General features: G+C 34.9%; 1 long non-coding RNA gene across 1 annotated transcript in view; it reads left to right on the top strand.

The window, feature by feature from the left end:
• LOC129520028 (uncharacterized) overlaps positions 1–18,090 on the top strand; it is a 101,278-nt gene that overhangs the window by 17,032 nt on the left and 66,156 nt on the right. The gene's annotated exons all lie outside the window — the stretch shown is intronic.

The raw sequence follows: 18,090 nt of genomic DNA, 5'->3' as shown, positions 1-18,090 counted from the left end.
AATGCTAGGCACCAAGAAAAGTATCGAGAGAGTGTAGGTCATGAGAGGTAGGGATTATATAGAAGACGGAGACTTACTCTTTAACCTCAAGAAGCTATATTAGATTCCAGTATCTGCAAACTAGCTCAGTGACTGAATTTCATATTTTTGCACTGGATGTATTCCTCAATCACTGATGTTTTTTAATATAGTTATAAAAGATAGACTGTTACTACTCTTTATTTTCTGTAATTACAAGGTCAAATATTTGTATTTGAGTCACTTACACACTTGACATCTATCTCAACAGTGCCTATTTCCATATTTGACCATGACCACCTTTGTGATAAATGCTTTGAACATGCCTAGTTATATGGCACTGATGTCTCTTTCCAAATAATTTTGATTATCTTAGCCTTCTCACATTTTATATTTAAGGAAAAAAAAAATGGTCATGATATTTGGCCTATACTACTTCTGATTTCTTGACCATTGAATGACAGAGTTTTACAGATTTTTCTATGTGGAAGTCTTAGGAAATTTTCTATATACTTTGGAGTATAAGTGAATGAGCCCTAGAATTTGAGTAAGAGTGTTAAAATATTTAATTACATATATTATTTAGCTATAGGGCTAAGAGAGATCATATTTTCCAATGTATTTGGTATAAGTGTAAATTATCCATTTATTGAACAGATATTGCAATCCATATTATGTAGATCTCACTCTGATGAGTAAAGAAATATCCAGGAAAAAGTATGACTAAGTGTCTTTCCTCAAGATGTTTTCATTCTAGTATTGGAAGACCAGAGTAATTTTAACATAAATCGGAATACTTTAAGATGCAAAACTTAAAAGGAGAAACACCTTCACGTTCACTGTGACTTCATCAGTGCTCAGAAATGGCACTTGCCATATAGAATGCACTCAATTAATACTTACTGAATAAATAAGTGAATATCAAAAATGGTAGAGGAATTAGAGGAGATAAGTAGGTGAAAACAGGTTGCAAAGTATAAAACCATATTCAAACAAAAACGCAAGACAGTATTATGAATTTCCAAGGCCCAGAAGACCCACTACTGAGTCAGGAGCAATAATTATGTTCTAAACAGAAGTGGCATTTGATGAGACTTTGCACACTGAGTAGATTTTACAAAGTAGAGATTAAGATTTATTTTTAGATCGGAGGAGTGAGGAAAGTAAAGGTCATAAAGGGCTGGCAAACAAATGTGCTCATGTTTTGCTGGTATTAAGAATATATAATTGGACCGCTTTAGAAAACAAGGTTGTTTTAATACGTGTCTGGGCCAGAGCATGGTAATCAATAACGTACGCTAAATTCACAATGTAAAGGGAAACTGTTTTTGAACAGTTGAGTCTACTGAGAAATAGGAAACTACCTTTGGAAAAAAAAATAGTCATGCTGTGGTGAAAAGATAATTTGATTAAAAGTTAAGACATTTTAAATTAGTCATATAGGATAATTAGAAAAATAGCACTAAGTGTTGACTAAATAGGAGCTCTTACTCCCACTGGAAAACCTATTAAGGAAAAGGCTGTAAACTATGGAGAAATGTTTGCTATTTGTCACTGTTTAAATAACTACTGCATTGACTGAAATGTTTAAAGAACTAAATATTTTTCCACAGTTGCAGCCACCTGGTGAGTTGCTAACAGTTAGACAAAGGCAACCTTAAGGAAACATATTTATCATGACACCCCATGCAGTTCTAGCCAGAGAGAGTTCAACTCCAAAATGGATATTTCCCTTGGGCTGTAAAATTTTGTTTCAGAAAAAAACTCCCTTGGGGAATTAAACTTCCCCTTTCTTTTTAATTGATTTGAATTTTAGAGTTATTCAATTGTTGTATTGTTCAATAAACTTTTATTAAACCTATATGTGCCTAACAGAAGCCTAGGCACTGTGGGGATAAATGAGATGAGTTTCCACACTATTAAAATTGATACCTAACATATAAACACTACATCTACCCTCCATGGCAGATGAACTCAAGAGAGATCCTTTCTAATGATTTATATAGAAGATATAAACATTTTCTTCATTATGTCCATCTTGACTCCAGTGCCAGAAACATGCATAAGTGGCAATTAAATGCAAAATTAAGACCTGCAACATAATCCATTTACTTTAAAGATGAACGGGGTGGAAGATATGATGATTTCACATAATCTTCGTTACTTTCCCAGGTTTGCCAAGGAAACTTCTTATATAATATTTATATTCTGTAATATTTATATATATATTAAAAACTTCTTACATGAGATTTAATGTATGAGCTTATTGTAGGGCAAGTTAAAAAAATACAGATGAATATAACATTTTTTTTTATGGTATAAATAAGTGCAGGCCTTCCCCCAAACTCCATCCAGTTCATCGTGTCCACAGAGAAAACAGGCAGAGCTAAAGTAAAACAGAAGTGTTAAAAAACAAAAAACAAAACAAAACAAAAAAACAGAAGTGTTTATTTGGGGTGATTTAGGAAGCTCAGATTTAGGTGGCGGCCCACTAGGGAACAAAATTGTGTCCCACTAAGGAACAAAAGTTAGAGGTTTTTAAAGACAAAGGGAGATGATTTTATACCTTATTTACAAAGAATTTTAATTGGTGTTGGTGGCAGAAAATGAATTTTAGCTGAATATAATTGGCCACTAAGCCTCTCACTAAGTTCAGCTCCCCTACGGTGGGAAGTTGCAGATGCTTGTGTAGAGTCCTTGGAATAGTTTAGCTTGGCCCACTTCATAAGTTAATGGTTTCACCCACTGAGGACGTGCATAGGGCCCATCTCCTTCCTGGACTCTCAGCTCCATTTTAAAAACCCTTGACAAAAGCGACCTCATTTTATTTCACCTTTCACAAAATCCTCAGAGATTATCCCTCTTTAGAGATGCTTTTAGCATTCCTGTCTTTTCCCTAGATTTACCCATCTCTCTCTATCTGGCTTTCCCTTTCATTCTGTCTTCATCTCTTTACCTTACTATCTGCAAGTGTGCATTGTGTTTTTTTAATAATAGTGGGATCAAAGGCACCTGGGTGGCTCAGTAGGTTAAGCGTCTGCCTTCAGCTCAGGTCATGACCCTAGGGTCCTGGGATTGAGCCCCATGGCGGACTCCCTGCTCAGCATGGAGTCTGCTTCTCCCTCTCCCTCTGCTCCTCTTCCCCCGCTCATGCTCTCTCTCTCTCTCCAAATAAATAAATAAAATCATAAAAAATAGTAGTGGGATCATGCTGTACATAATAATTGGTAACTTGATTTTTTCTTTAATATATTAGTGATACATTATTTCAATTTATAGAGATAAAATTTATTCTTTGGAGTGGCTGCATGATGTTCTGTGACATGGTTGCCTTGTAGTTTTATTTAACAGTTCTCTCACCATCAAATATCTAATTATTGGGGTAATAAATATAAAACCCATATACAAATTATGGGCATTTCCAGAATTTGTGAGACTGTTAAAACATAGCTGCTTCTCCTTTGAATTTTTTCATTAAAATTTGGAAATTACCTTACAAACTTTTTTTCTATTATTTATTCTATTTAGGTATTTTATACTTATTTATTGAGATTCAATATTTATGTGTCAGATCCTGATTCTGCAGATACACTGTTAATAAGATACAACGTAAGCTTGTAAAGACCAGGGTGCAGAACTTTAAGATCTATGTGGCAATTTTATACCTTGTGGCAGACACTGCTTGGAAGGAAAGGAAAACCACCTAAACTGGTCCCCAAGAATAAAAGAATCTCAGGTAGAGATATAAATTGAAACAATGTAGCCAAGTGATATTGAGATTATTATATATAATTTCTTCTATTATTAGAAAAAAATAATAAGAGTAAAAAGTGTTTATAAAGGTCGTGAACATTCAGGATTTCATTCTGATTCTTTCTGGGCATATTTGCTTTTTTTTTTTTTGTTCTTTTTTACCCAAATGGGAACCCTCGGCCAGCCTGCTACTTTCTAGTTAAAACAGGAATAGGGGACTCAAACTTAATTTTGGTCGAATTTTCTAAAAATGTCTTTGCCTTTCTGGCACCTGATTCTTTTGGACAAAAGTTCTTGATGTCCATAGGCAATTACAGGAAAAACAATGAAGTTATAGCTACTGGAAGAGAACATACTGATTTTGTGGTTTGAGTAACCTCAGCATCTGAGGAGGTACCGTCTTAGACCCTGGGAGGCATGAGAGAGAGAGGACCATTCATGCTTGCTTGACTTTCAAAAGTGCCTTCGGAACTGGAGGGTATTATGCTGAGTGAAATAGTCAATCTGAGAAGGACAATCATCATATGGTTTCACTCATACGGAGAATATAAGAAATAGTGAAAGGGATTATAAGGGAAAGGAGGGGAACTGAGTGGGAAAAATTAGAAAGGAAGACAAACCATGAGAGACTCCTAACTCTGGGAAATAAACAAAAGGTAGTGGAAGGGGAGGCAGGTGGATGGATGGAGTGACTGGGTGACGAGCACTGAGGGGGGCACTTGATGGGATGAGCACTGGGTGTTATACTATATGTTGACAAGTTGAACTTAAATTTAAAAAAACAAAAACAAAAAAACAAAAAATAAATAAATAAAAAGAAAACAACGACCAAAAAACAAAAAAGCAAAGTGCCTTCACTCTCAACCTTTGGCTCTGTTAGCTCTTTCAAACTATTGCAAGCCCTTGAAATTTAAACAACCTCTGAGTTGACAATCGTCTGCTGGATGATTCTGACTTGACCACTGTTTGATTCCCATTTCCCTCTGATTTCCTGGGAAGTATATCCTTGATTACTGCGGGAGCGTTCTAGAGGGATAAGTAGCTCATTACTAATGTATACCTTACAGTTATTTATCCATATAAGTGGGCTCCCTAATCAGGAAAAGTAATGAAATGTGTCCCTGAGTTGAGCTGACATGGCCATTTTACATCACCTCCGCTGGTATGATATTCAAATCCTCATCAAATCACTGGCTTGGGTTATTACAGTTGATAAACGTGCTTTAGGTGTCTTTCCTGCTGGTCAGTATGAAGTCAGCAGGTGCTAACACATTATGCTGTACCTGGATCGACAGTTTGGGCCAAGTAAAGAGGTGACTCTACAAACCTTAAAAAGGTTGATGGACTAACTCGAGAGAAAACCCACCTGTTTTTCTAAGCCTGACCCTGATGGCTAATGGAATTGGTTAAGGTGGTGCGGTCTGGGAACTTGAAAGGCATGAGTTTGAGTTTAGTAAGACAGGTTGGCCTCACCCTGATGTTTGGAGCAATGTTTAATTAAATGGTCTACGAGGCAACCTGAACAGGTTTGGTTCCAGCCTCTAGTTGGTCAAATTGCTCCAAGTGGGCTGCGGGGTTATTGCACTAAGAGAAAATTCACCAGACTCCAAGACAGTGGCCATTTCCCACCCTAAATCACATTGTTGGACCCCCTGGCCTGACCTAAGGCTGCCAGGCGTGTGAAACCATTCCTATCAGATGTGACACTCCGAGGGCTCAGAAGCCAAGGTTAAATTCTGTACAGTATCACACCCACCTCATTTGGTCTTTGGCTCTTCTCTCCCATACATTGTGACTCAGAAAAATTAGTCATCTATGATAGTGAAAAGCAGTCATCTAACCAACGTGTGACACCTCTGGTGATAGGACACGAAGGACTTCCAAGGTAGATCCATGTCATCTTTGGAAAATATATTATTACTTTTATTGAGACGTCATATAACCTATGATACCCTTTTTGTGACTGCATTTAAACATGGACAACAGGTGAGTGCATTGAAAAAGGATGCGCTCTGAAATAAGCAAATGAGGAGTGGAAGAGCTTGTCTTATTAAGAAGAAAGAGAAATCTTGAGGGAGGTAGGGATTTTTTTTTTTTTTTTTTTGGCAGGTGTATATCATGGCTTCTGTGAAACAACATGCTATAAGCTGTGTTCCATTGATAGCAGAGAAGCGATAAATCACGAGCCAGTCAAATAAAATAAAATTGTGTGATCTCATGTTGCCTTTAAGGCAGAGAAGGATGTATGATGGATAGCTGACCTTTCAAATATAAGGTAACGATAATATATTTCTTCTTACTGGTACTTTGATTTATGATAAAAGTTAACCGAAAAAAAAATTTCTCCGTGAACCCAGTTCAAGGAAAATAAAATTAAGCGAGATTATAAGAAATCTTTACCTTAACTAATATATTCACCTCTATCCACAGGCCAGTTGAAAAGCTATGAGGCATCTTGGGCATTGGGATGATAAACTTGTAGTCGGGCCACTAGTGTCGTGCGCACTACACTTTATTTTCCCACTTCAGTTCTCTCAATAGATTCAATTTTGAAGCTAAGCAGTACATGTACAAAATACTTGCAGGAAGAGACATTGCACTGATGATCTGTTTTTGAGTTTTGCTTATTTCCATTACCTTGCGGAAGCTAAATTTCTTCCAGATTCTTAATGTCCTGGAATCCTAGTCTTCTTGGAGTCGTCATGTTTTATTTCTTTGTCTTTTGAGTAAGTGGGTGAAATTTGGAGCTCGTTCTAAATCAATCTGAATTATGCTCGTAAGGATCCTACATGTGAATCATCTCCTCATGCAGCTAAAGAATCAAAACCCACCTGACCCATGTAAGAGACATGAATTAGATGGGTGAAAATCAAGGCGAATCTCATGTAAGTTTGAGATGTCTGATTATATGTTCTATTAAACTATAATTTAAATCATTAATCAAAGAAATAAACTGATTTTACTTTTTTATTTTTTTTTTACTTTTTTTAGCCCTCTATACCTTTAGAAGTTAGATGTGATTCAATAGTTTAATAGATTAGATAGATTTAATAGATATTATTATTTAATAATAGATTATTATTTAATCTATTTAATAGATTAAATACATCAGATTTTATATTGTGCAATGACTATACTGGTTTGTCAATGCTTTGGATCACCAAATAAAGAAGATGTTTAAAATAACTCTCATTTTGATCCATATGCGTTGACCTAACAGTTTATGGTCATGACTGGGAAAAATAGCAAAGCAATGAATTACATTTAAAAAAAATGTATTTATTTTTAAAAAATCAAAGATATTTATGTACACAGTTTTTCCCTCCTCAGATTTCTATTACGGTAAAATATGCATAACAAAATTTACCATCTTAACCATTTTTTTAAGCGTACAGGCAGTTTTATTAAATGCATTTGTTGTTGTGCAACATCATCACCATCCATCTCCAGAACCCTTTCCGTCTCTTACAAAACTAAAACTCTGTGCTCATTAAATATTAACTCCTCTCCCCCCCTCCCTTCAGCCCCTAGCAACCACCATCTGCTTTCTGTCTCTATGATTTTGACTATTCTAGGTACTTCATATAAGTGGAATCATATACTATTTGTCTTTTCTATGCCTGGCTTATTTCACGTAGCATAATATCCCTGAAGGTTCATGCATGTTGTAGCGTTTGTCAGAAAATTCTTCATGGTTAAGGCTGAATAATATTCCATTGCATGTTTATGCCACATTTCACTTTTCCATTCATCTCTGGGTGGAGACTTGTATTGCTTCCGTATTTTATGTATTGTGAATAATGCTGCTACGAATGTGTTTGTACAAATATCTCTTCAAGACTCTACTTACAGTTCTTTTGGATATATAGAAATATACGCTGAGAAGTAGAATTTCTAGATCACATGGTAAACCTTTATTAAATTTTTTGAGAAGCGACCACACTGTTTTCCACAGTGGCTGTGCCATTTGCATTCCTACAAAGCGTGCGTAAAGGTTCTAATTTCTCCACCCCGTCCACCCCGTCACTGACATTTGTTATATTAAATTTTCTTGACGGTAGCCATCCAAACAGGTTTGAGGTAATTCATGCACACAGTTTTAAAAATCACCTATATGTACCATTGTGAGAAAATGATGATTTCCTGCCTCCACGTCCCTAGTTTTCACTCCCCAGAATAAATATCTGATGATTTTTACCTAGACAGGTTTTTAAGGAATTTTTGAAATATTCATTTTTTTAAGTTAGGTATTTATTATCTTTTACTTCCTACAATGAAATAGGAAGATGTAGATTATTCACTTATTACAAACACACATACTCTGATACACACACACACAACACACACACACACACTATACCTTCACCTATTTTCCTAGGGAAATTTCTCAAAATTTCCAATTTTGCTCCTAGCAATAGACAAAATTTACATTATTGTTACTGCGTAAATATTTTCACAGCTGAGTCAGGTATAGACTAAGATCTTGTTTTATTTCTCAGCCAAACTTTTGGATTTTTTTTTTTTGAAGTTAATACCTGAGACTTTTTCCATTTGTTTAATTTTCTATGAATGCTTGTTAACTCATTCTCAAATTCTCACAGAACCGGAAATTTCCAAGAAATATTCCCTGCCTGCTTGCTAGATGGTTAGAAACTGCCCTGAGAATCTAGGATATAACAGTATCCCATAAAAAGCTCCCTGACAAATTGGAGCTCACTTTCTGATTCTTGAGACAATAATAAACAATATTATAATGTATAAATGTGCAACCTATAGTATTAGAAGGGCCAGAAGCCATGAAAAGAAAAGGTAAAATGTGATGAGTACAATGCAGATTTTGTTATTAAATAGAGGCAAACCTCCTCGGGAAGGTAACATTTGAGAAGATATTAAAAGAAGTCAGGGCTTGGAAGTAGTCAGTGCAAAGTACCAGTAGGGAAGCACGCCTGGCAGGTTGGAGAAACGTGTGACAAGAACTGAAGAAATCAGTAGGAAAATGGTAGGAGATAAAGCGAGAGAGGGAAATGGGGCCCACTGAAGACTGCCTTTTCTTCTGAGAGAAACAACAACAAAAAAGTTTTAGGGCTTGAACAGAGAAATGATAAAATCTGACCTCTGTGTTAAAAGGATCTCCTTGGCTGCTGTGTTGAAAATAGTGGGGAACAACTTATTTATTTATTTGTATTTTTATTTTTTGGTGCCAGGGCAGGAGAGGACATAGTTAGAACAGAAAGAAGAGTTAAGAGACAATTCAGGGAGTCGCCAGTGAGTTATTTGGTGTTGCTTTCCTGTTAAAACCCTGTTGTTCACAAGGCAGGAACTCTAGAGGGTTTGTGTTTTCCTTTAATCATTACTGCTAGGGCTCCCCGCCTTCAGCCAGCAGTCTGAATTGCTTAATATATGCATTCTTACTGGAATCTCTCTTCACTATTATCTGCACGAGTGCCCTTTGCCTCCAATGGATGTTCTGCTAACTATATAAAGTCTTTTTTTTTTTTCTTGATAACGCCTTCATTTTGGCCAAGTCAATATTTTAGTGGGTTCTTGAGAAAGGAGGCATTGAAAGTAATTTTTTTTTTGAGTACTTGCAAGTCTGAAAGTGTTTTTATTGCAGCCTCACATTCAAGGGATACTTTGAGTAAATAATTCTAAATCGAGAATCAACTCCCTTTAGAATTTCAAGGAAATTGTTCCTTTGTCCTTAGGCTTCCAATGTTGAATTTTGATAAGATACCAAGGTAGGGCTCTCCCCCCACCCTTCTTCCCTATTGGGCTTTTCAAGTCCGGAAACTTTTTTTTTTTTCCATTTCTGAGAAATGTTCTTATATTATCTATTCTCCATGTTTTCTTACTTCTTTCTGTATGGCGCTTCTATTATTTAGATATCAATAATTACTTTCCTCCATCTGAAATATTTTATTCCACTTTGTAACTCATTATTGGTTTCAGATTTTGGGAAATATCCTCAATTTTCTTTTCAGCCCTTCAATTGAATATTTTCTTTGTCTGTTATGTCATGTTAATTTCTTAGAATTTCCTTTTGTTTTCTGAATATTCCTTTTTTAATGCATCCTGCTTATTGCCAGGTACTTCAGGCTGCCCTGCAAATGCACTAGATACATATCTTAATCGATTTACTTTTTCTTTTAGATGATGAATTCACCTGTGAATTCCAAGTCTCTCTCCCATTCTTATGATCAACTGAAGACATTGTTTTCATTGAGGGAAATAGAAAAAGTGAAAGAAAAAAAAAAAAAAGGAATGTCTTTACAAGCTCTTACTTAGCACCACATTTACTTGGATACCACAATACCACAATCTGGATCCATCTATTTTGCCTCCTACCGTTCCTGCAGATGAATCACCCATGATTCCAGGTCCTCTCACAAACTCAAAGACATCACCCCAGCAATTCTCAAATTTTTTGCCTTTATCACTTTTTCCTTCTCTGCAGCATCATTCTTAACATATTATCACATGATAGTTTATCTCATCTTAAATAAATCTCCTTTCTCCTCCAGGTGACTGCTCACTTTCACTCCCTTGATAGGGAAACATCTTAGAAAATCTGTCTATATTTATTGCTCCATGCCCTCTTACACCATCCAGATCAGGGCTTTCTTGCTAATAGGCCCCTTTGTGCTCTTTTTTACAATTGGCCTTGTCAAGTTGTCAATGGCCTACTTTTGACAATGATCAGTTCCTAGCCTTCATCTTAATTGACCTATCATCAGTATTTGACAGAATGTTTTATTCCCTCCCCCTTGATTAACTTGCTTTAGTTGGCTTCCAGAATCTCACATTCTCTCGTGTATTCTCCAAAGTCACTATCAGAATCTTCTTAATCTTCTTTAATTGTTTTTCCTCATCTCCCAAAGTATCTCAACGTGGTATCTGAAGGCTCAGTCCTGTGCTGTCTTTTCTATTCGTACTGGTTTCGTGGGTGATCCCATTCAGTTTTGTGGTTCTAAATATCCTCTACACTAAATTGTTTTTTGGCTGTATACCTCTATCCCGGACTCTCGTTTGACACCAAACGTTTTACATATGGCTGACTTTTTTACCTCTCCATTAGAATGTCTACTAGGTATCTCAAACTGAATGAGACCAACTCATTAAATTTAAATTCCTTGTCTTTCTACCCACCCCCACCCCCCCCACCCCCCGCCCAGGTATGTCCCGTGTTCTACTCATAGCCTTTTCATTCTAGTGGCAACACTATTCTTTCAGATGATCAGACCAAAAAAACCTTGAAGTCAGTTTTTACCTTTTCTCTCTCACAATTCAAAGTATATAGAGCTAACTAACTTCTCACAAATCAAAAGCTATCAGTGTGGGCCCAGCCATTATCTTTTTTCCCCCTGGATTATTCGAATATTCCTCTTGCTTACGACTCATTCTTCTATAGTCTATTTTTAATATATCTCTGAAAATAATCTTTTGAAAATTTAGTCCTCTCCTGTCACTTCTCTACTAACAGTCCTCTAATGACTTCTCACCTTCTTTGCAATAAAAAGCAAAGTCCTTACAGTAGCTTACAACACCATATGTACCTTGACTTCCCATTACTTATCTGTCCTCCTCTCCCACTGCATTCCTTTTGTGGTCATTTCACTCTATGCAAACAAGCCTCCTTGATCTTATTTAAACACACAATCCAAGTTCTTATCTAATGGTATTTGCACTTTTTGTTCATGCTGCCTGGAGCTCTCAGATGTTTCCAGTCTTATTCTCTTATGTCCTTCAAGTCTTTGCTCAAATGTCACTTTCAGTAAAGTTTTCTCTAATTACTCTATTTAAAATTTCAGGATTGTCTCAGCTTTATGCTTTATATAATCTTTATATTTTTAATTTGCTTTATATAATGATAACTACATTATCTTAATTTGTAACATAATGTATTAATTATCTTGTGTTTGGTTGCCTTCTCCATTAGCATATAAGCCCGATGAGGGGAGACTATTGGTCTGTTTTCTTTACTGACTTAAAATGGTTTTTGTCATTATTTTTCAGTTAGCATTTGCTAAAATGATTGAATACCTGCTCATATCTCTGTGGATATTAATCACAAATTTTGGGGCTTTTCTTCTTATCTCTGTCTTGTTTCATTTTTTTTCCTGAGGTTTTTATATTTTATTTTACTGTTTGTTTATTCATTCTTTTTTTTTAATTTATCCATTTGTTTCATACCTTTCAATGTGAAATGCTTTCTTTAAAAGTGTCATGATACATGGCTGTCAGTATCATACAATTAAGAGGCAAATTATTAAAAATCTTGTTGCCTTGAAACCCCAGAGATGACCGAAATGCTCTTTTTAGACCAGACCTCCCACAGCAAAATCAGAGAAAAACTGAAGGGATTTTCATATTTTCAGGACAAAAAAAAAAAAAAAAAAAACTTTGGGTGGAACTGGTCTCAGATGTTTGCTGTTTTTATCCTGGCTGAGCTCTGATCTATGGATGCATAAGGAAGATTCTAAGCAGCCCAAAGGTTAAAATAACTGAATAGAGATGCTAAATGAAGTTTTAATATCACTCCTTTTGAAGTTAATTGCCTGATAAACAAAACAAACCAAATCAGCATTATACAGAGGAATAGGAAAAAAAAAAATCTGAAGCCTCTTCAATAAAACATTCACTATGTTCAGGATATAATCACAAATTACTGGAATTATTAAGAAATAATAAAATGCAATCCATCCTTCAAACAACAGATAATCATAACAATCAATCCCTACGTGGCAAATTTAAGGGAACATTTTAAGCAGCTCTTATTACTATATTCAATGACATAAAGCAAACCGTTCTTGAAATAAATGAACACATATGAAATCTCAGCAGAGGAATAGAAACTCTAAAGAAGGATGAATTTACAATTCTACACCTTAGAAGCATCTGGGTGTTTCAGTTAGTTAAGCATCTGCCTTCAACTCATGTCGTGATCCCAGGGTCCTGGGATGGAGCCCTGCATTGGGCACCAGCCCCACATCAGGCTCCGTTTTCTGTGTGGAGCCTGCTTCTCCCTCTCCCTCTGCCTCCCTCTTTCTCACTCTGTCAAATAAATAAATCAAATCTTTAAAAAAATAAAATTCTACACCTGAAAAGTAAATGAAATAAAAATACCTGCATAGGTTTAACAAAAGAAATACAGAGGATAATATCTAATCTGAAGAACACAGAGAAAAAAATAGTAACTCCATACATGAACAGAGTGTAAATTATCTGTACGGTTAAATTTCTAATTCACAAATAATTGAAGTCTCAGAATTGGAGGAGGCAAAAAATAAACAGAACAAATAATTTGAAAATGTAATTGCCCCAAATTCCCGAATTTATTACAGATTTGAAAGTTATTAGCCCCAAAGCAGAATAAATACAAAGTAAATGATGACATCATAGTCAAACTGAGATAAACAAAGATACAAACAAAATCTTATAAGCAGTAGAGAAGAAGTAAACGTTATAAAGGGCACAATGGGGCACCTGGGTGGCTCAGTAGGTTAAGTGTCAGACTTTGGCTCAGGTTATGATCTCACTGTCCAGGGATCCAGCCTGCATCTGCTTGTCCCTTTACTCGCCTCCTACCCCCCCCCCACAATAAATAAACAAAATCTTTTTAAAAATGCCCACAAAGTTTAAAAATATATATATAAAAAGAGGACAACATTTCAGATAACATGTATTTCTCATCAGCCACAATAGAGGTCAGAGAACAGCAGAATTGACCTTGACAATGGAACATCTTTAAAAAAAAAAGATTTATTTATTTATTTGAGAGTTATAGAGCATAAATGGGAGGGGCAGAGGGAGAAGGAGACAGCATCCCACACAGACCCTGTGCTGAGCACGGAGCCCTATTCAGGGCGCCATATCACAGCCCTGAGGTCACAATCAGCTGAAGCCAAGAGGTGGACACTTACCTGACTGATTCACCCAGGTGCCCCTCGACAGTGGAGCATTTTAAGTATTAAAAAAAAAAAACACTGTCTGTATTTGGAGATAATATTCTTCAGCTATAAAAGTATAGTAAGGCATATTTAAATAAACAAAACTTCAAATTAATTACCAACAGACATCCATTAAAAGGGAGCTCTTTATTTAAAAGGATATGATTCCAGATAGAAACACATGACTTCAGAAAGGATTGTAACACACTAAAAATTATAATTTTGTGGATGAATATAAAATAATTTTTCTTACTCTTTTAAAAATACATATAACTGTTTAAATAAAAATATATTACCTATACTATGTGATTTAAATCATATATAGAGGTGATACAAATAAAAACTATACTTTATGTGATGTGGAGGATGGTAAATGGACCTAATTACAAAATTCTTAGAATTTGCATAAAGCGGTATGATACCAACTCTAAGTAGACTGTGAAAAGTTGTATGTTGTAACCCTAGAGCGACACTAAAGAAAAAATAATGCAAAATGTTGTAGCAAAAAAGCCAATGGATGAATTATAATGAGATTCCAAAAATAAATAGTGATTTAACTCAAAAGAAGATAGGAAAATAGGAGAAAAAAGACAGAAGGGACAAAGAAAACAAATGATAAACCTAAAGGCAATAACATCACTAATTACATTAAATATAAATAAGGGACAGCTATTGTAAGAATGAATAAAAATCTAATGGGAAGCTCACTTTATATGGGTCGGACTTCTTTATTTGCAAGATTCAACACAGAGTGAAATGGCTCTAGGCCTAACTCTTGAATCTTCTTCTTCTTCTTCTTCTTCTTCTTTTTTTTTGTTTAGGATTTTATTTATTTATTTCAGAGAGAGAGAGTGAGCGAGCACAGGGGGAAGCGGTGGGGGCAGAGGGAGAAAATCTGCAGCAAACTCCCTGACTAGTGCAAGGCCCAAGGGCCACACTGGCTTCACCTCCCAACCTTGAAATCATGAGCTCATGACCTGAGTGGATAACAAGTGTGGGAAGCTTAACCAGCTGTGCCACCCAGGCGCCCCTTCGTGTTTTTGAGTTAAGCAACATCCTTCTCCCATGTGAAAAGTAGAAGCCTAGCTTTTTGTATATTGAATGAAGTTAAAAAGGCGAGAGGTCTCGTCATTACATAGATGGTCTTTTACTCATCTGACTCCTGCCTTTTTCAGGATTGCATCTCCAAAAAAAAAAAAAAAAAAAAGGATTGCATCTCCATGTGGGTTGGGTCTTGGGTCCTTGGTACCACATGCTCTCTGATTGAATTCTTCAAGTAGTAAAACTCTGATCTTCTGCAAGAACAGGAGTCAGTATAGGTTCAGCCTGCCAATTAAAAAAAAAAAAAAGACACTTTATCTTGAAAAGGTTCATCTTATAAAAGGTGTTCATATAGGACATATTTGGGTAATACAAATAGTACTCCTAGTAATAATGCTGTGAAACAAAGAAGCAGCCCTTTTAGGGAATGACCAGTGGACAGACATTTCTCTGGTTTTGTGTAGACACATGGTGAGATTTCATTATACCAATACTCCTGGTACCCCTAGATAATTTCTGCCCATCCCTCCCTCCACTTCTCAGGAATGATATAATTGTTAATTCTGAGAAAAGGAAAGAACATGTTCACTTCACTCTTTGTGGGTTTTGTTTTTGGCTTTTGTCTTCCAAAGCCTGCCGACGCTGCAGTGAGGTTGTATTTGATCTGCTTTCTTTCATGCAGGTGACGTAGGAGGACAGCTTCTGTGTCATGAGATAATCTGTGATCGTCTATGCCAGTGGTTGCATAGTGTCTGGTTAAAAAGGGCCAATGGTTACAGGTTTAGAGCCAGAGTCTCTAGGTAGCTTTAGGAAAAAAAAAAAAAAAAAAAAAAAGATGGTCATTTCTTTTCCATCTCTCTTTACATGGATCTTAATACTCAAGCCATTTTGATTAAGATGTAAAAGGCGGTATGTGTATCGTCCTCTTAAAATCCCAATAGGAAATACTTTTGGTTTTGGTTACATCTGAAATGTAAGTTATATGTACAGTTAGTTAGTTTGTTTGTTCTTACTGAGCTATGTTTGAAATAGTCACAGTATTGTCAAAACACAAGTTGTCACTTTTTAAAGGTTTCTCTCTTTTGCTTCCTTGCTATAAAAATACCTGTCAGTGAGATACTGCTACACACTTAGCAGAATCCTAAAATTAAAAAAATCTGAAGATGTCAAGAAATGACAAGAGGATGGTGTAAGCATAACTTTTATATATTGGTGGTGGGAGTATAAACTGGCAAAACTACTTTGGAAAATTGCTTTACAAAACCAGAAACAATTATATGTTTGTCCTATGACCCAGAAATTGCACTGCCAGATGTATTTCCAAGATAAATAAGTACATATGTCCACCAAAAACATGTACGAGAATATTCATGACTACTTTTTCATAATAGCTAAAAACAAATTGCAAATAACAAATGTCCCATGCCAGGAAAATTGGCAAAATACAGTATATTAATAAAAGGGAACACTACAGAGCAGCGAAATAAATCACCACAATGTACAACAACAACGAGGTGACTCTCATAGACATTATATTGAGCAAAAGAGGCCAGATATAAAAAAGTGTGTACCATATAATCCCATTTGTAGGAGGTTCAAGAATAAGCAAAACTAATCAACTTAAAAAAAAAAGGCAATATAATTACTTCCTTTGCAGGCAAGTCATGAGTAGTATACCAGGAGGCATCAGGAAATGTTTTAGGGATACTGGAAATATTCTAAATCTTGATCTAAACAATGATTACTTGAATGTCTGCTAAACCTCATAAAATGTCAACTTAATCTTTTCATTTTTGTAATTTAAAATCATCTTTAAAAACTTGATTTTCAGAATATAAACAAATGTAATGAACCTTACTTGTCATATTTTAATATACTGGCAGATAAAATTTCTTATTCTCATGATTTCATAAAGCATATAGTAGGTTATCAATAAATATTAATAAGAGCTAATGATTAAAATGAATTCTTAAAATTATTATTTATATTCCACCAATGATAATAATAATTTCTCAAATCTAAGATCTGATAAATCGATACTTAATTAATTAGGAAGTTAAATTATAATTGACCCCATCTAAGGACAAGAAGCATTTTTCATACATAATTGCTTAACTATGGAAGATAGTATAAAAATAGTAGATTGATTAAATAGTTTAGTTATTCCTATTTGAATTATTCTTAAATCAGAAAGACGTGCACTTGGTGCTATATTATATGTATTAGCATAATCCTTATATATGAACGAGAAACTATTGGTTAATAATTACATAACAGTATCTATTGCAACATATATAATCAGAATTAGAATCCTATGAATCGTTTGTCACATTATACCTTAATTCAAAATGATATTCCATCCCTTATAAGGAAAATAGAAACCATACAGTTGAGTGTTTCACTTAGAACAAAACAAGACCAGTTCCCTATATTGTCAGTTGTTGTTGTACAACTTTTGTAATCTGCCATCATAAATTACTTCTGATCTATTTAATCAGAGTCCTTATCTTAAATTCTTATATATAACTTTTAGCCTTGTCTTGTAAATTCATAATATGGACACTGGATGCTGCCTCTTCATTTACCTTGTGTTTATTTTTCTTTGATAGACAAGACAGTAAAATCAAGGGAACTGTAATTTTATGAGCAAGGTTGTCAACTTTGAAAAGACATGGTGGATTCGTATTTAATTCTCTTATTAATCAGTTATTAGGCATTTGAATTTAAAGTCTTATTATACAGTATAAGAAAATGTAGTCTCTGTAATGTTAGTTGATGGCAAACATTCCAGGTTTTATCTTATTTTTTAAAGAAATATACTGAGGTGATATAAATTAAAATAAAATAAAATAAAATAAAATAAAATAAAATAAAATAAAATAAAATAAAATAAAATAAAATAAATTACTTTCTCAGCATTTTTCTAACATCTGGAAAAAATGAATTCATCATTTCTGGTGTTAAAAAAATTGGTAAATTGAATTATCTGGTTAGCTTATCATACTCCTACACTTCTGAAAGAATGCAGCAGGTGTTCTATTTCATGGCAATTATTTCATAAACATGGCTAAATTCTCATTCACTGTGAAGAGAATGACAACAGTATATTTATAAATGGGGATGAACAAGATGTCTTTAAAAGAAACGATCGCAAATCTTTCTATGTTTCAGTAGAATCTATCAAAATATTTCTGTTTTTTCATTATATAGTAACGGGTGACTTGAATGTATATGTAGTTCTTTTTCCCCCTTGTATAACTTATATTAAAACCAGTAATCCTAAAGCGGCAATGTTCATAATTCATCAGAAAAGTAGGCAACAGTGAGCAAG

Source organism: Nyctereutes procyonoides, unplaced genomic scaffold (genome assembly GCF_905146905.1).
Source record: "Nyctereutes procyonoides isolate TBG_1078 unplaced genomic scaffold, NYPRO_anot_genome, whole genome shotgun sequence".
NCBI classification, from domain to species: domain Eukaryota; kingdom Metazoa; phylum Chordata; class Mammalia; order Carnivora; family Canidae; genus Nyctereutes; species Nyctereutes procyonoides.
This window is presented reverse-complemented; position numbering and strand designations above follow the sequence as displayed.